At 43.0% G+C, this 26248-nt stretch overlaps 1 protein-coding gene across 2 annotated transcripts in view; it reads left to right on the plus strand.

Annotated features, from left to right (window-relative positions):
* Window positions 1-26248, plus strand: part of SLC66A2 (solute carrier family 66 member 2) — a 174243-nt gene that overhangs the window by 145085 nt on the left and 2910 nt on the right. The window lies entirely within an intron of this gene.

Consider the following 26248-nt stretch of genomic DNA (forward strand, 5'->3'; position numbering starts at 1 on the left):
GTCTCCCTATACTCCTTTCAACAAAGTACATATTCATTTTATAGAGATATACATGACACTTATCTCTGTCAGACTAGGTTGTAACAGATGTGGCCACTTGAGATAAGCTATTCTTTTTTGTTAGGGTAGAGTGTGTTGGGTTTTTTTGAGGGGGGAAACCTATTATTTTGTGAAATTTACAAATGGATAAAAGTACACGAGAAAGTACGGAGGAAGACAGTACTATACAAAGTCCAAAACTGCTTTTAGCTTTACAATATAAAAACAGAAAAAATACAATTAGCCACTATTTAGATGGCTTTTTTTTTTATTTAGGTGGGAGAATCTGAACAGTTGCCTTCCTGACTACGAATTTGTTTTATTTATTTTTTTGTAATAAATGTGTTTCTGGTACCGTAATTAAGCAAAAGGATTTGTAGATAGCCATAGGAGCAACAAGTATGAACTCTACACATTTTAAACTGTTTTTGATAGGTTAACTGCTTTTGGACCACCCATAGACTTTGTAATGCTGGTAGGTGTGGGCCCACTGTGCTACGGGCCGGGCTTGCCCTGTAGAGGCATAAGTAATTGACTACTGGGTATTCAATAGAGCCTCTGATGGTGAGGATAGGCTGGACTGCCAGTGGTCACCGTTTGCCACTCCAGCAATGCCCCCGGATCTGCAGCAACTGATCAGAGGGTCAGGGGCAGTAGGTGGGTACGAGTAACAGGAGAGCGAAACAGAAGCATGGTCAGATGTTCCAAGGTTGTGGCAGGCATCACATGTTAGCTATTCAAAAACAGCAGGTAAACAGACCGTATCGATTACTAGATATAGAATGCAGAGATATGCATAAACTAGTACTCACAGGCTAGGAACCAACGTTCAGGGCAAGAAGTTATGGGAGGAGGCACCTAACACATACTTTGCTGGCATGGAGTAGGCCAGGGAACCTAATCTCTGCAGGACATAACAGGGTTAAATTCATGCAGACTGGCCATACCCCACCTAAAGCGAAATGGAAACAGCAAGCAGATGCATTAGTTCTGAGTAGTGCCTCAAGAAGAAAACTCAGCTAAAAGGCCTGATACAAGAAGCCACATGGTGAGCAGAGCGGCGCTGAGGAGACATGCAAGTCACCGCCGTGATAAGCTTTAAACGTCCGGGCGGTCTCATTCTAATCTGCAGTGATATTTTAAAATGTCACTACACAGGACTGCAGCTAGACTGTGATGCTAGTCACAACCCAAGGACAGGCCTTGATCAGCGAAGTCAGTCGTTCCGGGGTCAGTGCCAAAAGAGCATGTAGTAAACCAAGGGAAAATGCAAAGGTCACATGCCAGGGTTAGAATACCAGAGAAATGGCAGATAATCAAAGGGGCAATAACAAATGGGAAGTCGGAACACGATACAAAGGAGAGCAGCAGAATATCAGATGCAAAGGGGCAATGACAAACGCGTAGTCTGAACACGGTCCACAAGTCAGCAGCAGAAGATCAGAACTTTTGATCTGGGCCAGACAGCTGACCTAAATAGCATGGCAATTACCAAGAACAGGGAGCACCTGTGGAAAATTCTGCAACTCCCTGTCAGGTCAGCAGAGCTGTCAATCAAACTGACAGCTCAGCACGCCCCAGCACAAAATAGGAATGACAGAGCTGTCCATCACTCAGTCCCAGACACTGAGCAGAGGAATCGTGACTTAGATGAGTGGAATAGAGTCCCCATAGAGAAGGCGGAAATGGTTTATGTCATAGTAACATAGTTAGCAAGGCCGAAAAAAGACATTTGTCCATCCAGTTCAGCCTATATTCCGACAGAATAAATCCCCAGATCTACGTCCTTCTAAAGAATCTAATAACTGTAAGATACTATAATGTTATGCTCCAGGAAGACATCCAGGCCTCTCTTGAACCCCTCCACTGAGTTCGCCATCATCAAATATTTAAATACTCCCACGCACTCTCACCACCAAAGATCATTTATGACCTAATGGCTGGAAAAAATGTATAAAATAGAAATAAAAAGACAAAAAAATAAATATAACCATTAAAATGCTGTCAATCCAAACTGCCTCCGCCCCATGAAAAAAAGGGCTCCAATATATAAATATTTTTGTTACATATCTGGAAACTGTGACATAAAAATAAAGCCCCATGTATCAGGGAAAAAAGGACGGATAAATCACATGAGTATCTGAATTTGAAATTTTTTTTTTTTTTTTTGAAGCCTCATAAACCTCGTGTATGAAAAAATTGCGTGACAGGAGATGAAATCTCATCTAAATAATAATGGAGGACCGAGGCTAGCGAATAAAAATTCTTTCGTGCTCAGTCAGTGTAGGAGATTTTTCTTTTTTTGTTAGACACTTCTCAGGCAGCTTTGGCACATGTTCTTATCATACTGCTCCTCTGCCAGCTGAGACATAGGTCTCGGGAGCTGTGTTTCTTCAGACTGCAGTTTGTCCTGACATTTAACTAGGATGGGCTGCTGTTTGTAATAAAATGGCCCCGTCACGGATTTCATTCTTGGAGAACCTCTTTAAATGATAATATGCCATTGTCTTGAGATGTGGGTGTCAAAATTATGCGTAAAAGGCCTTTTTGCACAAGCACTGTAATGGATCATGTTCTAGTTGGACTGTTTCCCATTGTTTTATTATATTAACATTTGTTTGGACTATCTTTCGTAGCCCTCAACACCCTACTCTCTCACACAGTTTACATTATTTTGTCAGCATGTCCCTTATTTACGCGAGAGGATGAGGATGTCCTGCTGACAAGTACGGTATTTTTAATGTCTTCATAAAGGATGGGATTTATAGCAAATTGGCAGTCTTCATTTGATCCCTTGACAAATTTCCACTGGGCAATGCATATTTTTGCAAACAGTTGTTTTCCCAGTCATCATCCAGTTGTTGTTAAGGTGCACCAAATCTGATTAAACATGTTTCAGAACAAGACTACAATAGTAACCTTCTAAAAGTGGCAACAGCTTCATGGCCAAAAAGCCTCATCTGCATACTTCAGGATACATCGGGGCTTATCTACAGCATTCCAGAATGCTGTAGATAAGCCCCTGATGCCGGTGGCCTTAGCTCACCATCAATTTTGGGGGTGACAGGTTCCCTTTAATGTCTCTCTGCCATAATAAAGAAGTAAACATGTAATACCACTCTGCTTAAGTGGAAAACTGCTGATGGACCTTGAGAATGATGATAGACCTGAAGGCGTGGTTCTGAATGAATTCTCAGAAAAGATAATTATGGGAATATAATCTTAAAAGATTTAGGAAGCTTTTTTTCTTAATGTATTTCCTGTAACCCTTTTATTAATGACCACAATGATCAGCTTACATTCATTTTTAAATATGGGAATTAGAACCATTAGAAGCTGTCAAGTCATGACCTCATTTAGCATAGACTTATTGCAATTTTAATGGAGTTTCCAGTTATTATTTGACATTTACTTGTTGTTCTACAAAAGTTATTAACAGTTTTGTAAGTAAGGGGCCAAACACCCAATCATAACACGAATCTATGGCTCTGTGACATGGCATCCATAGACAACTGTGGTCTTAATTTTACGTAGTGCGTAATGAGAAGGTTTTTTCATTCAGAACACTCTAGCATGATCTTCTTTTTCCTTTACAAACCATCACTTCATTTAAAATAGTGGGAGAAAGTTACTAAAATCAGCGTACTTTATAGCAGTAGCCCATCAACTTAAAATGCACCAGAATTAAGATTTTCGCTATAATATACACCACTTTCTACCAGAAATTGTAGTACATTTGCCTAGCCTCATTATATAAAGCTCCACCTACTTCTTGGTAAAGTATCATTAGCAGGGTAAAATGTTGCAAGTTATGGCGAGTGCTATAATTTGCAACTTTTTTTGTGCCAAAAAAATACTCCCCTGTGCACCAGGAAGGCACCACTTTGTTGGCACGTTCAGTAAACCTTTTTATTCTAATGCTTGATGTTCCAACTTGAAGACTTCACTTTGCAAGGAAGCTTAACACACAATGCCTGAGTAGATGCAGACATGGGTGGATGAGTACTTCCCTATTTCTATTTGCAGCTGCCCCTTAGGCCAGTCTCACACGTCCAGATAATTCCGGTACCGGAAAAATCGGTACTGGAGTTATCCGTGTCCGTGTGCCCATGCCTTTCTGTGGCACATCAGTGTGGCACATGTGCGGCACGTGTGCTGCCCGTGTGCCGACTGGGTACCGCACGGACCGTGCTAGAGATAAGCGCTGTCCCCCCACGTGGTGCTGAAGCCGCCATTCATATCTTCTCCGCCCGCCTGCTGTTATTAAAATACTCACCCGGCTCCCTCGCTGGTGCTGCTTCCTGTCCTGGCCGCACCTTATACTGTATGAGCGGTCACGTGGGGCCGCCGATTACAGTCATGAATATATTGATTTCTGTAATGGGCGGCCCCACGTGACCGCATACAGGAGAAGCTGCAGCCAGGACAGGACACTGCGAGGGAGGCGGGTGAGTATTTTAATAACAGCGGGCGGGCGCACAGGGGGTGGGAGGGGTTTGGGGACATGGATCTTTATGTTAAACACGAGAAAAAAACAAAAAAAAAGGATTATTCAGATCTTCTCTACAGCAAACGCTGCTGCAGAGAAGATATGAATGGCGGCTTCAGCACCATGTGGGGGGGACAGCGCTTACTGTAGCGCTGTCTCCTGCACGGCACACGGACTGCACACGGACAACGTCCGTGTGCGGTACGTGTTTTACACGGACCCATTGACTTTAATGGGTCCGTGTAATCCGTGCGCTCCCACGAACACTGACATGTCTCCGTGTTTGGCACACGGAGACACGGTCCGCAAAAAATCAATGACATCTGCACAGATGCATTGATTTCAATGTGTCTACGTGTGTCAGTGGCTCCGGTACGTGAGGAAACTGTCACCTCACGTACCGGAGCCACTGACGTGTGAAACCGGCCTTATACAGCACCACATGAGAGGACTAGAGAGTGATTAATGTCTGTATCTCCGCAATCCTCAGCTGGTTGAGACATGCACATTTTTTGCCTATGTAGATAGATTTTTATAGGAATTATGTATTGTTTCTGTTTTTCCTGCCATTCTGTTGAACTTTGTGTGTCATTGGGGTAGCTATCTAGACAGACAGTGGAACTGGGTATTTGTATACAGTGGCTTGCAAAAGTAATCACCCCTTTGGTATTTTACCTATTTTGTTACATTACAACTTGTGTTTAAATATTTTTGTAATGAGATTGTGTGACGCATCAGCACTAAATAGTTGGTGAAATGAGAAAAATATAGGCAGAAATTCAATTTATGGGATCAAATAGCTAAAAATGAGCATGTGCATATGTATTCATCCCTTTTGCGATGAAGCCCCTAAAAATTTCCGGTGCAAGTAATTACCTTCACAATCACAAGCCACATGGTTAGTGAAAGGAAAAGCAAGAGGCACCACTAACCAAACAACACCATGAAGGCCAAGGAGATCTCCAAACAAGTCGTGGACAAAGTTGTATCTGATGATCCCCTGGAACACCATCAAATCCATTATCCTCAAATGGAAAGAACATGATACCACGAGAAACCTGCCAAGAGCAGGTCGCCCACCAAAACTCCCAGCATAGGCATGTAGGGCATTAATCAGAGAGGCAGCACAAAGACCAAAGGTAACTCTGAAGGAGCATGCGTAGCTCCCAAGCAGAGACAGGAGTATCTGTCCAAACGACCACAATAAGCCGTACACTCCGAAGAGATGGCCTTTATGGAAGAGTGGGCAGGAAAAAAAAAAAGCCTTTACTTGGCACATACAAATTGTAAGGCTCGTTTTGAGTTTGCCAAATAAATGTGGGAGACTCTCCAAAAGCATGGAGAAAGATGCTGTGGTCAGATGAGACCAAAATTGAACTTTTTGGCCACCAAAGTAAACACCATGTCTGGTGCCAAACCAACACGCACAGCACATTACACCAAAAACCCCATCCCCACTGAAACATGGTGGTGGCAGCATCATGCTGTGGGGATGTTGAGTTTATGGGAAGATAGATGGTGCGAAATACAGAGATGTTCTTGAGCAAAACCTGTTTCAGTAGTTTGAGACTTGGACGGGGGTTTACCTTCCAACAAGACAATGACACAAAGCAACATTCATGATTTATCTGCAACTTGGATGTTTTATTGACAAAATCAAATCTCCAAAACAGTCATGCAATGGCAAATCACAGACAAGTTGCACAAATGTTGTCACCATGTAGGGTACAGCCTTAGGCCTCCTTCATACGTCCTGATATTTCTGGTAACTGTGTTATCTGTGTACATGTGTCATTCGTGTGCACCATCCATGTGACACGTACCAGAATAGAATTGCCAGATATTTAGGTGTTAAAGATGTGCAAATATAGAGATAGTTGGATATAAAAGATGGATAGATAAATATATAAGTGCACCCCATGAGGACAGACACCCCTATTTACAAGGCCAACGTTAATGGGCCTGGCGGCACCCTGAATATAAATGACGTGCAAAAATTATATATAATATATGTGAGGTATTGGTTGATAGGTATTGGTACCTACACTAAAATAAAAGCAAAATACTGCAGTGCGCAGGTGCTGGGCCTCTGACTTTTCTTAACAGGGCAGACAAAGTACTCCTGCGCCGGAGCCGCAACGTGAAGAAAACAAAATGTTATCGTAAGATGGGAGGCCCCGGACCGCGACGCCCAACGCAGCGGGGATCGCCCCTGGGTGAGTATAATCTAACCTCTTTTTCTCATCTTTCAGGGTACATCGGGGGCTTATCTACAGCATTACAGAATACTGTAGATAAGCCCCTGATGCTGGTGGGCTTAGCTCACCTTCGATTTTGGGGGTGACAGGTTCCCTTTAAAGAGTGAAATTTTATTAAAGGGAACCTGTGGGCGTGATAACATAATTGGCAGGAGCTAGCGTTATCAGCAGCTTCTGCAAATCGCCACACATTTCATCATGTTACTGCTCATCTATAGTTGGGGGGTATTCTTTCTGGCTTCAGAGGCGCATTACTGGAACTTCAGACTACTGCTTCTGAACTTCTAGTTATGCACACTGTGCCTGCTGAAGCTAGGAAGTGTACACCCAGCTATAGAGGCGCAGTGACTGTGTCGAAATGTGCGACATGCCTGTGTGAGATTTGCAGAAGCTGGCGATGAAGCCGCTCCTGCAAATTGTGATCATGCCCACACTGGTGTGATAACATGGAAAGAGGGCTGACTAGTCTAGGGAAACTAACGCCCCATCGACTACTCAAAGCAGTAATTCACATAGGAAACTGGGACAATATACCGTATATACTCGAGTATAAGCCGACCCGAGTATAAGCCGACCCCCCTAATTTTGCCACAAAAAAATGGGAAAACTTATTGACTCAAGTATAAGCCTAGCGTGGAAAATGCAGCAACTACCGGTGAATTTCAAAAATAAAAATAGATGCTCCATACCGTTCATTATGGCCCCATAGATGCTCCATATAAAGCTGTGCCACATATAATGCTCTGCACCGTTCATTATGGCCCCATAGATGCTCCACATAAAGCTGTGCCATATATAATGCTCTGCACCGTTCATTATGGTCCCATAGATGCTCCACATAAAGCTGTGCCACATATAATGCTCTGCACCGTTCATTATGGCCCCATAGATGCTCCACATAAAGCTGTGCCATATATAATGCTCTGCACCGTTCATTATGGTCCCATAGATGCTCCGCATAAAGCTGTGCCATATATAATGCTCTGCACCGTTCATTATGGTCCCATAGATGCTCCACATAAAGCTGTGCCACATATAATGCTCTGCACCGTTCATTATGGCCCCATAGATGCTCCACATAAAGCTGTGCCATATATAATGCTCTGCACCGTTCATTATGGTCCCATAGATGCTCCGCATAAAGCTGTGCCATATATAATGCTCTGCACCGTTCATTATGGCCCCATAGATGCTCCACATAAAGCTGTGCCATGTATAATGCTCTGCACCATTCATTATGGCCCCATAGATGCTCCATAGAAAGCTGTGCCATATATAATGCTGCTGCTGCAATAAAAAAAAAATGACATACTCGCCTCTCTTGCTGCCCGCAGCTCCTCAGCGTCCCGTCTTGGCGTCTCTCCGCACTGACTGTTCAGGCAGAGGGCGGCGCGCACTGTCATGGTTCCCAATGGCAAGGGAACGTAAGAAACATATAAATAACGAACGAGCTCTCGGGTGATGGAAACTCTAGTTGACCGTGAGCTAAATCTACCACACAACTAACAGTAGCCAGGGAGCATACCTACGGCTTCCTAAATGCCACGCGCCAGCCGGAGGACTAACTATGCCTGGTAGAGGAAGAAACAGACCTGGCTTACCTCTAGGGAAATACCCCAAAAGATGATAGCAGCCCCCCACATGTAATAACGGTGAATTAAGAGGAAAAGACATACACAGTATGAAAGTAGATTTAGCAAAGAGAGGTCCACTTACTAGATAGCAGAAGGATACAAAAGAGGACTTCACGGTCAACTGAAAACCCTTTCAAAAACCATCCTGAAATTACTTTAAGACTCCTGTGTCAACTCATGACACGGGAGTGGCAATTTCAGCCCGCAAGAGCTTCCAGCTACAGAGAATTACAAAAACTGCAAACTGGACAAAAGATACAAAACAAAAGGACAAAGTCCACTTAGCTGATCAGCAGACTAGTAGCAGGAACATGCAACCGAAGGCTCTGGTTACAATGATGACCGGCAAGGAAATGACTGGAGAGCAAGGCTAAATAGGAAACTCCCAAACACTGATGGAAGCAGGTGAACAGAAGCAGCAAAGGCAAACAAGTCACCAGTACCACCAGCAACCACCAGGGGAGCCCAAAAAGCGGATACACAACAGCGCACACTAGTACGTCATCGCGCCCTCTGACCTGAACAGTCAGAGCAAGAGGACGGGAAGACAGAGCGGCACCCGGCGTGTGGAACGCAGACAGGCAACTATGACATACTTACCTGCTCCCGGCGTCCCTGGCTCCTTATCCCGGACAGCTGGTCTCCGGGTGCCGCAGCCTCTTGCTCTGTCAGCGGTCACCGTTACCGCTCATTAGAGAAATTAATATGCGGCTCCGCCCCATGGGAGTGGAGTCCATATTCATAACTTTAATGAGCGGTCTCACGTGACCGCAGAACAGGGGAAGAGCTGCGGCACCGAAGACCGTGGGACGGGCAGGGGGAGCGCTGGGACTAGGTGAGTATGCGACAGTCCTCTCTCCCCTCACCCGCCGACCCCACCGCCGATCATGACTCGAGTATAAGCCGAGAGGGGCACTTTCAGCCCAAAAATTTGGGCTGAAAATCTCGGCTTATACTCGAGTATATACGGTAAATGCTTTTTTTAAACCAAATTTTTACCGAAAAACGTTATACAGGGGCGGTTAGGCAGGGAATAAATAAGTGAATGCTGCAGGGTTCGATGGCATGGGGGACCTGACAGGTTTCCTTTAATAGATAATATATGTTAGAAAGCAGTAACATTCATTCAATATTATTTGGTGGGTAATGTAAAAAAACAACTTTAAAAAAGAAAAAAAAAGTATATAACTTGCCAAGTAATTTTATATGTACCTTTAAAATACTTTGCAAAAAAAACAAATTGTCCCATAATACATAAAAAAAAGCTATAGTCTCAGCAGAGAAAAATTGAAAAAAGAAAGTTATGGCTACTGAAAAGTGGAGCAGCTAAATTGGAAAAAAAATTGGCTAGTCATTAAGGGCATTAAAGGCCTGGTAATTGAGAGGCTAAAAAACCCCTTGAAATTAATGTGTATTTTTACACACGTTTGAAAAATGCTGAAAACATTGTGTGTGTGAAGGAGCCTATCTAATTGTCCATGCCTGAGCTACTGCTTTTCATGCATTAATATATTTCCCACAGCAGTATTTTGTCATTCTGTGTCATCATGACATTTAATGCCAGCAGCAAATCAGGATTCACTAGAAGTTACATTTCTTTCATAACAAGATGTTCGGTACAAGTTCCAGATTTATCCTCTCTCATAACTATATTTTTTCTGACTAATAGACCTTGCTGTAATATTGCATTATTATTACATTCTGCCTGCAAAGTGATTGCTTTGCTTGTATGTACGTAGCCTCATAAAGCAAGAAAACTGCAGAATAGGGCATAAAGAAAAAAGGCATACTGTAACCTTGATTCTAGTTATGAGAAAAACTTCAGAATGGAGAAGCATATTTTTTAATATTCATTGGCTTCTGAGCCAAAGATTATTTTCTGCATTTTGGTCAGCATTTAATAAGTGCACCTACTCTTTATGCCTAAATAAGTCTCCAACGTATTTTCTACAGCTTGTTAAAAAACATAAATTTAAAAAAAAACAGTCCGGCAATGACAACCACACGGGTCTCCTGCAGACCCCTGGTTGTCATGTCAACCCATCTGCAACCTGCGGTCATGTGAAATGGGCTCCGATGGGTGGAGTTTATGATGTGCTTCCGGCGCAAGCATGTTAAATGCCGCTGTCGGAAATTGACATTTTGAAAGTATGCCAGCTTGTAAACACAACCAACCAAGAGTCAGATCAGGGGAGTGTGAGGGCCATTGTAAAAACATCAGCTTGCGCCTTTTGAAGTAGTCTATTGTGGATTTTGACGTGTGTCTAGGATCAGTATTCATTTGTAGAAGCCATCCTCTTTTCACCTTCAGCTTTTTTTTACAGATGGTGTTATGTTTGCATCAAGAATTTGTTGAAATTTCATTGAAAACTTTCTTTCATCTACCCGTGAAATGTTCCCTGTGCAACTGGCTGCAACACAACCCCAAAGTATGCTTGATCCACCCCCATGCTTAATGGTTGTTGAGATTTTCCTGAAATTTTGTGCCTTTTTTTTCTCCACACATACCTTTGATCATTGTGGCCAAAGAGTTCTATTTTAACCTTATTGATCCACAGTACTTGTTTCCAAAATGCATCAGGCTTGTTTAGATGTTCTTTTGCATACTTCTGATGCCGAATCTTATGGTGAAGATGCAGGAGCGGTTTTTGTCTGATGACTTCCGTGAAGGCCATATTTGTGCAAGTGTCTCTGAACAATAGAACAATGTACCACAACTAGAGTCTGCTAAATGTTTTTGAAGGTCTTTTGCAGTCAAGCGGTAGTTATGATTTGCCTCTCTAGTAATCCTACGAGCAGCTCTTACTGAAATTTTGCTTGGTCTTCCACACTTTATCTTGACCTCCACTGTCCCTGTTAGCTGCCAGTTATTAACCCCTTCCCGACCCATGACGCCTATGCGGCGTCATGGAATGATCGCATCCCTGCAGATCGGGTGAAAGGGTTAATTCCTATTTTACCCGATCTGCAGGGAGAGGGGGAGTTGTACTTCAGCCTAGGGGGGGTGGCTTTGCCCCCACGTGGCTACGATCGCTCTGATTGGCTGTTGAAAGTGCAACAGCCAATCAGAGCAATTTGCAATATTTCACCTATGAAAATGGTGAAATATTGCAATCCAGCCATGGCCGATGCTGCAATAGCATCTGCCATGGCTGGAAATCATGTACTGGCCCCCCCCACCGCCCCCGATCTCCTCCCCAGTCGTCCGTTCTGTCAGGTACCCCCCTCCGTCCCCCTGTTCGCTCCCCCGTGCTCCTGTCCGCTCCCCCGTGCTCCTGTCCGCTCCCCCCGTCCTCCGATCCCCCCCCCTGTGCTCCGATCCACCCCCCACCACCCCCTCATACTTACCGATCCTCCCGGTGTCCGGCCGTCTCCTCGCTGGGCGCCGCCATCTTGGAAAATGGCGGGCGCATGCTCAGTACGCCCGCCGAATCTGCAGGCTGGCAGATTCGTTACAGGTACATTTTGATCGCTGTGGTAGGTTCTACCACAGCGATCAAAATAAAAAAATAATAAATAAACCCCCCCCTTTATCACCCCCATAGGTAGGGACAATAATAAAATAAAGAAAATATTTTTTTTTCTTTTACCACTAGGGTTAGGGTTAGAACTAGGGTTAGGGGTAGGGTTAGGGTTACGGGTAGGGTTAGGGTTAGGGGTAGGGTTATGGCATGTGCACACAGAGCGGATCGGCCGCGGATCTGCAGCGGATCCGCCGCGGATCGGCAGCGGAACCGCCGCGGATTGGCCGCGGATCTGCAGCGGATTGGCCGCGGATCCGCAGCGGATCGGCCGCGGATCTGCAGCGGATCCGCCGCGGATCTGCAGCGGATCTGCAGCGGATTGGCCGCGGATCTGCAGCGGATTGGCCGCGGATTGGCAGCGGATTGGCCGCGGATCCGCAGCGGATTGGCCGCTGCGAATTCGAAGCAGTTTTCCATCAAGTTTACAGTACCATGTACACCTAAGGAAAACCAAATCTGCTGTGCCCATGGTGCGGAAAATTCCGTGCAGAAACGCTGCATTGTATTTTCCGCAGCATGTCAATTCTTTGTGCGGATTCCGCAGCGGTTTACACCTGTTCCTCAATAGGAATCCGCAGGTGAAATCCGCACAAAAAAACACTGGAAATCTGCTGTAAATCCGCAGGCAAAACGCAGTGCCTTTTACCTGCAGATTTTTCAAAAATCGTGCGGAAAAATCTCACACGAATCCGCAACGTGGGCACATACCCTTAGGGTTAGGGTTGGAAATAGGGTTAAGAATAGGCTTGTGGTTAGGGTTACGGATAGGGTTAGGGGTGTGTTGGGGTTACAGTTGTGGTTAGGGTTGGGATTAGGGTTACGGTTGGGATTAGGGTTAGGATTAGGGTTGGAATTAGGGTTACGGTTGTGTTGCGGTTAGGGTTGTGGTTAGGGGTGTGTTGGGGTTAGGGTTGTGATTAGGGTTATGGCTACAGTTGGGATTAGGATTAGGGGTGTGTTGGGGTAAGTGTTGAAGTTAGAATTGAGGGGTTTCCACTGTTTTAGGCACATCAGGGGTCTCCAAACGCAACATGGCGCCACCATTGATTCCAGCCAATCTTGCGTTCAAAAAGTCAAATGGTGCTCCCGCCCTTCCAAGCCCCAACGTGCGCCCAAACAGTGGTTTACCCCCACATTTGGGGTACCAGCGTACTCAGGACAAACTGGGCAACAACTGTTGGGGTCCAATTTCTCCTGTTACCCTTGCAAAAATAAAAAATTACTTGCTAAAACATAATTTTTGAGGAAAGAACAATTATTTTTTATTTTCACGGCTCTGCGTTATAAACTTCTGTGAAGCACTTGGGGGTTCAAAGTGCTCACCACACATCTAGATTAGTTCCTTGGGAGGTCTAGTTTCCAAAATGGGGCCACTTGTGCGCGAGCTCCAATGTTTAGGCACACAGGGGCTCTCCAAACGCGACATGGTGTCCGCTAATGATTGGAGCTAATTTTCCATTCAAAAAGCCAAATGGCGTGCCTTCCCTTCCGAGCCCTGCCGTGCGCCCAAACAGTGGTTTACCCCCACATATGGGGTATCATCGTACTCAGGACAAACTGGACAACAACATTTGGGGTCCAATTTCTCCTATTACCCTTGGGAAAATAAAAAATTCTGGGCTAAAAATCATTTTTGAGGAAAGAAAAATTATTTTTTTATTTTCACGGCTCTGCGTTATAAACTTCTGTGAAGCACCTTGGGGTTATAAGTGTTTACTATGCATCTAGATAAGTTCCTTGGGGTGTCTAGTTTCCAAAATGGGGTCACTTGTAGGGGAGCTCCAATGTTTAGGCACACAGGGGCTCTCCAAACGCGACATGGTGTCCGCTAACGATTGGAGCTAATTTTCCATTCAAAAAGTCAAATGGCACGCCTCCCCTTCCGAGCCTTGCCGTGCACCCAAACAGTGGTTTACCCCCACATATGAGGTATCGGCATACTCAGGAGAAATTGCCCAACAAATTTTAGGATCCATTTTATCCTGTTGCCCATGTGAAAATGAAAGAATTGAGGCTAAAAGAAATTTTGTGTGAAAAAAAAGTACTTTTTCATTTTTGCGGATCAATTTGTGAAGCACCTGGGGGTTTAAAGTGCTCACTATGCCTCTAGATGAGTTCCTTGGGGGGTCTACTTTCCAAAATGGGGTCACTTGTGGAGGAGCTCCAATGTTTAGGCACACAGGGGCTTTCCAAACGCGACATGGTGTCCGCTAACGATGGAGATAATTTTTCATTCAAAAAGTCAAATGGCGCTCCTTCCCTTCCGAGCCTTACCATGTGCCCAAACAGTGGTTTACCCCCACATGTGAGGTATTGGTGTACTCAGGAGAAATTGCCCAACAAAATTTAGGATCCATTTTATCCTGTTGCCCATGTGAAAATGAAAAAATTGAGGCTAAAATAATTTTTTCGTGAAAAAAAAGTACTTTTTCATTTTTACGGATCAATTTGTGAAGCACCTGGGGGTTTAAAGTGCTCACTATGCTTCTAGATAAGTTCCTTGGGGGGTCTAGTTTCCAAAATGGGGTCACTTGTGGGGGAGCTCCAATGTTTAGGCACACGGGGGCTCTCCAAACGCGACATGGTGTCCGCTAAAGATTGGAGCCAATTTTTCATTGAAAAAGTCAAATGGTGCTCCTTCCCTTCCGAGCCCTGCCGTGCGCCCAAACAGTGGTTTACCCCCACATATGAGGTATCAGCGTACTCAGGACAAATTGGACAACAACGTCCGTGGTCCAGTTTCTCCTTTTACCCTTGGGAAAATAAAAAATTTTTTGCTAAAATATCATTTTTGTGACTAAAAAGTTAAATGTTCATTTTTTACTTCCATGTTGCTTCTGCTGCTGTGAAACACCTGAAGGGTTAATAAACTTCTTGAATGTGGTTTTGAGCACCTTGAGGGGTGCAGTTTTTAGAATGGTGTCACTTTTGGGTATTTTCAGCCATATAGAACCCTCAAACTGACTTCAAATGTGAGGTGATCCCTAAAAAAAATGGTTTTGTAAATTTTGTTGTAAAAATGAGAAATCACTGGTCAAATTTTAACCCTTATAACTTCCTAGCAAAAAAAAAATTTGTTTCCAAAATTGTGCTGATGTAAAGTAGACATGTGGGAAATGTTATTTATTAACTATTTTGTGTCACATAACTCTCTGGTTTAACAGAATAAATATTCAAAATGTGAAAATTGCGAAATTTTCAAAATTTTTGCCAAATTTCCGTTTTTTTCACAAATAAACTCAGAAATTATCGACCTAAATTTACCACTAACATGAAGCCCAATATGTCACGAAAAAACAATCTCAGAATCGCTAGGATCCGTTGAAGCGTTCCTGAGTTATTACCTCAGAAAGGGACACTGGTCAGAATTGCAAAAAACGGCAAGGTCATGAAGGGGTTAATTACATTTCGAACTGAGAAAAGGGCAACTTGAAAATGCGTTACTAGCTTCTTATAGCCGCCTTCTGCTTTATGGTCCTCCACCATTTTCAATTTCAGAATTCTAGGCAGCTGCTTAGAAGAACCCATGGCTGTTGTTTTTGGCACAAGGTTAGGAGGCTGAGTTTTCATAAAGCTGGGAAATTGGCATCACCTGGCCTTTTCTTACTGATGGTGAACAAGCCATAACCTTAACAAGTTAATTAAAGTCTGAAACCTTGGTCATGTGTGTCATCTTTAACTTTAGGCCTTTTAGAGATCACGTAATCTTCCACTTGCTTAACTGTTCACAGTTAACCAGGGGTGTCCAAACTTTTACATGCCACTGTGTATATGTACAAGTGCTTCTCACTAAATTAGAATATCATCAAAAAGTTAATTTATTTCAGTTCAGTAAAAAGGTGAAACGCCTATATTCTATAGTCATTACAAACAGAGTGATCTATGTAAAGTGTTTATTTCAGTTAATGATTATGATGATGATTATGGCTTACAGCCAATGACTTAGGAAAAGCGTTTGAAAAGGTCCCTTAGTCTGTTTCAGTAGTCTTCACAATCATTGGGAAGACTGCTGATTTGACATGTCCAGAAGGCAGTCACTGACACACTCCACAAGGAGGGTAAGCCACAAAAGTTCATTGCTAAAGAAGATGGCTGTTCACAGAGTGCTATATCCAAGCATATTAATGGAAAGTTAAATGGAAGGAAAAAGTACGTTAGAAAAAGGTGCACAAGCAACTGGGATAGCCACAGCCTTGAAAGGATTGATAAGAAAAGGCCATTCAAAAATTTGGGGGAGATTCACAAGGAGTGGACTGCTGCTGGAGTCATTGCTTCAAGAGCCACCACACAGACGTTTCCAAGACATGCGCTACAAGTGTTGCATTCCTTGTTTCATGCCACTCTTGACCAACTGACAACGCCAGAAGCATCTTACCTGGGCCAAGGAGAAAAAGAACTGGACTGTTGCTCAGTGGTCTAAGTTGTTGTTTTCAGATGAAAGTAAATTTTGCACTTCATTTTGAGATCAAGGTCCCAGAGTCTGGAGGAAGAGTGGAGAGGCACACAATCCAAGCTGCTTGAGGTCTAGTGTGAAGTTTCCACAATCAGTGATGGTTATATATAATTTATATTATAATTTATATCATATATGCTCTGTGTACAAGCCCAAGTTAGTATGCCTCAATTCAACAGGCAGTAATACTAGTAATGAATAGATACCAAATTGAGATTTTAGGTATTGAGATACTTTGAAATATTACAAGAGCAAAAGTGAGGAATAAGATTTAGCAGATGTTCTGCAGGTAACAATAATAGATTTTTTTTTATACACTGCTCAAAGTAAAACAAAAGAATAGTGAAAAGCAACAAGTACAGAAATGCAAGGTTTTACTTTTGCTTACTGTGTAGGCAAACCAGGTGGCGCCTTCCAAACTTTTCCAGGTCTTTTCAATTTTTGTGAGATGTCACTTGCTAATCCAAACGTCTTCTGCTCCAGTGCTGCCAATCCAATGGTGTTTATCAGGACCATATGTGATGACTGTCTTGTCCATCAGTTCACTGACTGAGAGTTTAGTAAGGTGACAATGGATGGATCTCACGGTTTCCAGTTTTGATGGAGTCCACATTGCAGCAACTAGGATAGGAGTGGTAAATAACACTTTTTATTTTATATATCCTAATTATCCCTTTTACTCATAAACTTGAACATTTTTTGGGGAAACCCCTTTAAGTCTCTACCTTGTTTTACCTCTATAGTCAGCAAATGTATGAGATGGAATGTTCATAGGTTACTGTTTTGGTTTGATGCAATTATTCATTGTCCTTGCGCAATTAAAATGAGTCTCCAATTAGGAACCGATACAAAGAATATCTTCAAAAAGTCTAATTAAAATTATTGGCCATTTTCTCTTGTAGTGGCACTTCCCTCGCGCAATGACCAGCACTTTTGTACATATAATGACTGCTGGTGGAGGAGTATGTGACCAGACCTGTCCATCAGCTTCCTCCAATAGGAAAACGGCTCACGTGGAAAAGCTGCTTTCCTATTGGAGAAGACTGAGGGACTGGCCTGGTCACATGCTCCTCCACCAGCAGCCATTATATGGACAGAAGTGTTGTCACTTCGAGGTACAAAAAAATAGCGCCCAACCCATTTAAGACTCTCAGACACATTAGAGTAACATTGACTGATCCTGCCAGTAGTTGTGAGATCAGACAGACAAAAGTCCATGGGGGCTTCCCAACAACACTACCTCAAAAGATGTCGGGTGAGAGAAAGACCTGGAATGTCAGATTTCCGATAATATTTTTTTTTTTTTTTTTTAAGATATGCTGTTGGAATAGATATTTTGATGTATATTCTAAGAGGTTGGTCTCCGGCAACTTTTCTGCTCCCTGCTTACCTTGACTGACAGGTCTCTCCCTACGTATGTATAAAGGAAGAGACCTGTCACTCAAACAGAGTCGGACGTGCTCCTGACTTATCACTCAAGCTGCATTGTCCCTGGACAGTTTTTTTCCCATTTTTTTGTTTTCAACATGTCACAGCATTTTGGAGTAATACTTACCTGTCTGCAGTGCTGCCCATGGTTTAGACCGCTTGAATCTGGTTCCCTCCAAAGTTTTACTAGCAATCTTTACTAATGTGGAGATGTCGGTGATATTAGAACATAATAACCTTATTGAAATGGTTAATCAGAATTAATATTATTACATAATTTTCTTATATTTAAAATACATTTTTAATCTAAAATGCCAATTTTTGAGAGAACCGATGGAAACGAGGTTATTATAACAAACTGTTTGATACTTGACGATTTCATATTTTATTATGTTTCCTCTTACATGACCCTTTCATATTACATAAGGGTCTCAATGGAAAAAAAGAACAATTTTACCAGCTTATTTAAATTCTACTGCTGTAAGTCTTATTTGTACCTATGCCTCCACTTCAGCATATGGCTGCACGCTCCAAGGATCATCTATCATTGAAAAGAGAGGAACACAATTAAAATACGTTGCAAAAATGAACTGATGGCTTAGCAGGGAATGTTAAATTACTTCTGGGGGCATTACATTCTTTATTCCATTTCTTAATGTTCAAACTAAAAACCCAGAATAAAGTCTTCAGGCATTCTCACTGTGGAAACTGACCATTGAGACCACTAACAACATATCTTGAAAAGCACACAGTATGTCATTTCACACTGTTCAGTACGTTATATGCCTTGAAGCCAAATAACAAGTCTTAATAACAAGTGTTCTTTTTTCGGATAACCCATGTGAAACCTTTTATTATTTTTGTATATGAAAAAAACATGGAAAAAAATCAAGGCTTACCATGATTATAATCCTGTTGCTTACTGATATTGAAAGAAACTGGTCTCAGGATGTGGAAGCGCCTCTTGAAGTTGCAGATTATCAACTGGATAAGTGGAAGAAGTAGAGAAAACTTCACGTCCCAATCCCTTGTATAAAAGCATCCACTTCGTATTGCGTCTATGCCATAGAAAAATCTTGACTTTGTGGTGTGTAGCCGCCTTTAGGCGTAGTTAATTGGTCATATTCACTATGTCTGAGGGTGGCTACACGTCAGATATTTTTATGGAATAGACGCAACAATACGAAATGATTATTTTTATTTTAATGGAGATGAAATAAAATTTGGGGTTTTTTTTATACAAGGAATTGGGTTGTGCAGTTTTCTCTACTTTGTCCACTTTATTTTTTTAGTATGTCTTTTTATTTTTTTAATCCAATTTATCTGTATACATTTGAAGTTTTTACGGAATGAAAACTGAACCAAGTAAAGGGCAAAATAATGTTGTTCCTTCTGAGGTTCCGGCTTCCAGAATTAATGGTTATTTACAAATGAACAGCGGGAGTTCGGATGGAGGAGAGTTAAACTGTGCATAACCATGTATAGCATTCATGATCTTTCCAAGCTAGGTGTTCTAGTCCCTGTAACTGCTGGTCCTCACCCTTGTAAGCATATGATCTGTTTCATGTACTTGCCTTTGATGGTCTCCTGCACTATTTTCCTCTTCCAGCTGCCTCTGCTCCAGGCTTTTAAGGTTGTGACTGTAGAGATTGTGGATGGCTTATGGCAAAATGCAATTATCCATCTATTCACTCAGTGATTCTGTCTTTCTGTTCCAATAGAAAGGGCTTAAATGACCAGCCAGTCAGCTACCCCAGTGCATAATTTAAAATTTCTATAGACGATGCCCTGTTCTTGTGTATAGTGCTGCTATTACCTGGTGTGCTTAAAGTGGTTGCTTCATATTGAAAAGTAGTTGGCTCCACAGGCTCCTTTTTGATCACTGTGCCATTGGCAGAACTATGCACTCAACAATGCTGCTATATGGGCTGCTTTGTGTCTGCACCACCAGAAGAGGAGTGGGATTGAAGATGTCCAGAATAAATAGCTCACCGTGTACCACAAACTAAGCAAAACAATAAAAGTCTACTTATCGGGGATCAAGGGAGGGATTTTAATAAAAAGTAACATGGAAAGCTGCTTGTTTTCACAAGAACTGTCTAAATATGACTATGAATAACGGTGGGGATAACTCTTTAGACTTCTGTATTCTGATCCTTCTATTTTTTTAACAAGCCTTTTTGACAAAACTAGAGCACAAATAACAGGGTTAAACCTCCCAAGTTTACCCAAATTTGCCATATTGTTCATTCTGTTCTAAATTCTAATCCGGATTCCCCTAATTTTGCTCTTGGACTCTGGTTCTGTCATTGACTAATTATTCTCTTGATCTGCCCTTTGTCTTGTTTGGGTTCTCTATTCAGTTTGCAACACCAATGAGCAACTAATCTGCAGACACAACCTGGGAGCCCTTTGGCAAATACTAAATTCTCATTTGTAGATTTAGGCTATGTGCACACGTTGCGGATTTTTCCACACTGTTTTTGCAAAATCCACAGGTAAACCGCACTGTGGATTACCTGCGGATTTACCTCGTTTTTTTGTGCGGATTCCACCTGTGGATTCGTATTGAGGAGCAGGTGTAAACCGCTGAGGAATCCGCACATAGAATTGACATGCTGCGGAATGTAAACCGCTGCGTTTCGGCGCGTTTTTTTCCACAGCATGTGTACTGCGGATTTTGTTTTCCATAGGTTTACATGGTTCTGTTCAACGCATGGAAAACAGCTGCAGATCCACAGCATCAAATCCGCTGCGGATCCGCAGCAAAATCCGCAACGTGTGCACATAGCATAAATGATCAAATAATTGGGTTGTTTTGATGCTGCAAAATCTTGTGGCTTGTGTTAACTCTATAACACAACTGTCAGTTCATAAGGTGCTTTTGTATTCAATCTATTAATCTAGCTATACACATTATATATATATGTTGCCCAAACACACATACCATCTTATTTGTATGGGGTCTTCCCAACCAGGAGCGGACACAGACAGAAGACGACCCCTGTGCAAAAGCAATATATGGGCCCATTGTAGTCCAATGGCTCATCATAATGCGTAATTCCACCAGCTTTACAAATGATAGTGCCCCTCCTACCTGTTGGGACCCTCTGCCGCCACACATGTTGCACCATCGAAGTGTCTGCCCGTGCTCCCAACTATGAAATTTAGGTGAAAAAGCATCTGGCTCTTGTAATTTAATGGCCTAATCCTTTTTCTCTCAAGAAGATCAGGCATAGTAGAAATGTGCTACAGCAGCTTACTCCTCTCCGCATACCCAGCAAGTATGTGGGGAGAATGGGGGTGTGCGCCTGGCTGACAGCTATCTAATTCATAATGCTTGCCTTAGAACCAGAAATGGCGATTGTTAAAAGGCTTTATATTTCAGGAACTTCTGTCTTTATTTTTTAGGAGGAAATGCTGTCTAGGACTAAAGTGTTTAGTAGCCTACATTGTCTTTTATCCAAATAGAGAATGGGTCCAAGCTGCCATCTACATAAATCCTTAAAGGGGTTTTCCCAAGAACAAATATTCTTTTTAGTCAATAGATCTTGAAATAATAGTAATTTCCACAATTGGATGTGTTTAAATAAAATGTTCCTGTGCTGAGATAATCTTAAAAATGTGTCCCTGCTGTGTATTGTGTAATGGTCGTGTCTGACCGTGCAGGAACATGGTCTGATCATACCACAGCTCCTGGGCTGGGGAGGAGATAAAACACTATGCTGACATATTACAGGAAATTATCACAAATGATTATTTCTTTGAAGTAAAACGTTGTTTAAAAACAGGCAGTGGCATGTTTTACCTCACAAAAATAATCAGCTGTGATCCCCTACTGTCCTGTCTGTATCTTCTCTAGTGCTTCCTTTCTGGCCAGGAGCTGTGGTATGATCAGACCATGTTCCTGCATGAAAAATACCAAAAAACACCTTCACGCGAAGACCAAAATAATAAAAATACGTAAATTTTATTAAGACAAACATACAAAAGCATAAAATCAGGGCAGTAACCACCAGTGCAGCAGCAACAGTGGGACACACACAAGAACAACCTCAGTATAAAGGTATATACAGCAGTAACAAGAAAGAACATCCTCTTGGTGATTATATCCATATACTTATACCCTATATCTGTGCAGTACCTATATATCTTTTGTTATCTGGCTTAGCTCATTGCACTGTTCATTTTTGAGTGCACTGTGGATATCTATGTAGACACTTATGTTATTATCTACTATATAATTGTCTAAGGGTACTTCCGTCTGTCCTTCTGTCACCGTTATTCGTTCGCTGATTGGTCTCGGCAGCTGCCTGTCATGGCTGCCGCGACCAATCAGCGACGCGCATAGTCCAGAAAAAAATGGCCGCTCCTCACTCACTGCCCGGCGCCCGCATACACCGCTCACACAGGGTTAATGCCGGTGGTAACGGACCGCGTTATGCCGCGGGTAACGCACTCCGTTACCGCTGCTATTAACCCTGTGTGTCCCCAACTTTGTACTATTGACGCTGCCTATGCGGCATCAATAGTACAAAATGTAATGTTAAAAATAATAAATAAAAAAAAAAAACTGCTATACTTACCCTCCGCCGCCTTTCTCGCTCCTCGCCACGCTCCCCGGACCGCTCCATTACAAGCGTCAGCTTGCGGTGAGGTCCCTTCCCAGGGCTGGTGTGCGGCAAGGACCTGCCGTGACGTCACGGTCATGTGACCGCGACGTCTTCATAGGTCCTGCTCCCACCAGCCCTGGCACTTGCAATGGAACTCGGCTTCAGGAAAATGTCCGCCGCGATCTCGATCTGCGCACGCGCGGCATCCCGCGGCCATTTTCCTGAAGCCGAGCACTACCATCTGCACAGGATCCCAGGAAGAGGAGAGGCAGGACGCGGAGGAGCAGCGACAAGAATGGTGAGTATGATACACTACAAGGGGCCCTCGGATCGTTAGGTGAGTATGTTTATTTTTTATTTTTTGGACCTGTCACTGGGCAATATCCTACGTGGCTCTGCTGTATACTACAAGGCTGAGCAATATACTACGTGGCTGGACAATATACTACGTGGCTGGACAATATACTACAAGGCTGGGCAATATACTACGTGGCTGGGCAATGTACTACAAAGCTGTGCAATATACTTTGTGGCTCTGTGCAATATCCTACGTCGCTGTGCTGTATCCTATGTAGCTGGCCAATACACTACGTCACTGGGCAATATACTACGTGGCTGGGCAATATACTACGTGACTGGGCAATATACTACGTGACTGGGCAATATACTACGTGACTGGGCAATATACTACGTGACTGGGCAATATACTACGTCGCTGGGCAATATACTACGTCACTGGGCAATATACTACGTTACTGGGCAATACACTACGTGACTGGGCAATACACTACGTCGCTGGGCAATGTACTACGTCGCTGGGCAATATACTACGTGGCTGGGCAATATACTACGTGGCTGGGCAATATACTACGTGACTGGGCAATATACTACGTGGCTCTGTGCTATATACTATGTGACTGGGCAATATACTACGTGGCTGGGCAATATACTACGTGGCTGGGCAATATACTACGTGACTGGGCAACATACTACATGACTGGGCAACATACTACGTGACTGGGCAACATACTACGTGACTGGGCAACATACTACGTGGCTGGGCAACATACTACGTGGCTGGGCAATATACTACGTGGCTGGGCAATATACTACGTGGCTGGGCAATATACTACGTCACTGGGCAATATACTACGTCACTGGGCAATATACTACGTGGCTGGGCAATATACTACGTGGCTGGGCAATATACTACGTGACTGGGCAATATACTACGTGGCTCTGTGCTATATACTATGTGACTGGGCAATATACTACGTGGCTGGGCAATATACTACGTGGCTGGGCAATATACTACGTGGCTGGGCAATATACTACGTGGCTGGGCAACATACTACGTGACTGGGCAATATACTACGTGGCTGGGCAATATACTACGTGGCTGGGCAATATACTACGTGGCTGGGCAATATACTACGTGGCTGGGCAATATACTACGTGACTGGGCAACATACTACGTGACTGGGCAATATACTACGTGGCTGTGCAATATACTACGTGGACATGCATATTCTAGAATACCCGATGCGTTAGAATCGGGCCACCATCTAGTTACTATATAATTGTCTAAGGGGTACTTCCGTCTGTCCTTCTGTCTGTAACGGTTATTCATTCGCTGATTGGTCTCGGCAGCTGCCTGTCATGGCTGCCGTGACCAATCAGCGACGCGCACAGTCCGGAAGAAAATGGCCGCTCCTTACTCCTCGCACTCACTGCCTGGCGCCTGCATACACCCCTCCAGTCTGCCCTCACACAGGGTTAATGGCAGCGGTAACGGACCGCGTTATGCCGCGGTGTAATGCAGTCCGTTACCAAATTTTGCATAAGAAACTTATAGAGTGTGGTGAATTTTAGCTTTTACAGACACAGCCATTACACAGTACACAGCAGGGACACATTTATAAGATTATCTCAGCACAGGAACATTTTAGAAATTATTATTATTCCAAGATCTATTGATAAAAATGAACTTTTGTTCTTGGGCAAACCCCTTTAAGACCAAATGTTGCTACTGGGCACATTTTTCCGACCTATGCGACATCCTGATTATTCATTTTATCTTTTGCCTTCTATGTTTCTCATGTGTTCCCCTGGTTTTATGCTCCTCTAGCATTAGGCCTAGAGGCTTGGAGCTGTTCTCACACTCTGTGGTTTATCTCCTTTAAGAACCCTATAAAGCTCTTTCTAATATCCTAAATGATTTGATGCTGTGAAAGATAGCACTGGGTTGTATTAAAGTGTACAAGTGGGACCTAGCAACACCATCAGTCTTGTCAGCACACGGAAAGTTCATATGCGGAGAGTTAAAACCTAGGAAGAGAGGGCATGACACACAAAGCGCAGTTTGTTGAGAAATGACTGAAGTGCCATTCTGTCACTGAGGGGGCTCGGAGGGCTAGGTAAGATGTAGGGTTACATGGGAGGTTTTTCATGTAAAGCAGCAGTTCAATCTATTTTTCTTTTTGAGAAATTATGTTAATAATTGTACTTTGTTTATTCAGTGTTTCCTTTTCACACCAGCATGTTCATGACCACTTCTCTGCCAGGGACCAGGACCAATCACCCCTATTTTATAGATCAGTGGGAAACTTAAGAAATTGAACTACTAGAAATCTGGATAAATGCTCTCAAACCACGATTCAATTTCCTCCCTGTGTACGCTGTATACCGGCTGAACTTAGTCTGTTGGGTTTAGTGATATATGATATATAAATTGGGAAACATTTCTAGAAGACATTCCCCTATTTACCAACTTCTTTATATTTTACTTCTTTTGTATGACTTTATGCCTTTGCCAGTCTAGGGTGGCTAAAATATTAGGCGTAAAATGACCCTATGAATAGTACTAGCCCACATGGTTTATCTCTCCTTCAGTTTTGGAGGAAATTTTTGTTGCATTTTCTTATGCTGAAATCTTTTTTTGCTGTTTGATATTTTTTTCTTCAAGCAATGTATCACTTACAGGACTGTGTTGTGCAATTTTGCTATAATCCATGTTTTCTCTGCTGTAGATATGGCAGTGGTAAGAATGTTGAGCTGTGTATGTCCCCACCCACGTCACTGATTGGCAGCTTCAATTTACATGGAAAGCAAGCTGCCAATGGTGGGGGTGAGGCTACACAGATTAGCTGGACTGGCCTGCACATGAAACCTAGTCCTCTATTGATAATCTCCTGCTGATAAAACACTGATTGTGTTGCAACTATAACACAGGTTAATAAGTGACACATCCCTGGTATGAGTTTCTCTTGCACTTTATCATCTTGCTCTAAGATTAAATAGAAGATACCTGCTGACATTATTATTATTATTTATTATTGTAGCGCCATTTATTCCATGGCACTTTACATGTGAGGGGTATACATATTAAAAACAAGTACAATAATCTTAAACAATACAAGTCACGACTGGTATAGTAGGAGAGAGGACCCTGCCTGCGAGGGCTCACAGTCTACAAGGGATGGGTGAGAATACAGTAGGTGAGAATAGAGCTGGTCATGCAGTGGTTTGGTCGATCGGTTACTGCAAGTTGTAGGCTTGTCGGAAGAGGTAGGTTTTCAGGTTCTTTTTGAAGGTTTCAATGGTAGGTTAGAGTCTGATATGTTGTGGTAGAGCGTTCCAGAGTAGGGGTGATGCACGAGAGAAATCTTGTGTGTGATTGTGGGAAGAGGAGATAAGAGGGGAGTAGAGAAGGAGATCTTGTGAGGATCGGAGGTTGCGTGCAGGAAAGTACCGGGAGACGAGGTCACAGATGTATGGAGGAGACAGGTTGTGGATGGCTTTGTATGTCAT

Source organism: Ranitomeya variabilis, chromosome 6 (assembly GCF_051348905.1).
Source record: "Ranitomeya variabilis isolate aRanVar5 chromosome 6, aRanVar5.hap1, whole genome shotgun sequence".
NCBI lineage: Eukaryota > Metazoa > Chordata > Amphibia > Anura > Dendrobatidae > Ranitomeya > Ranitomeya variabilis.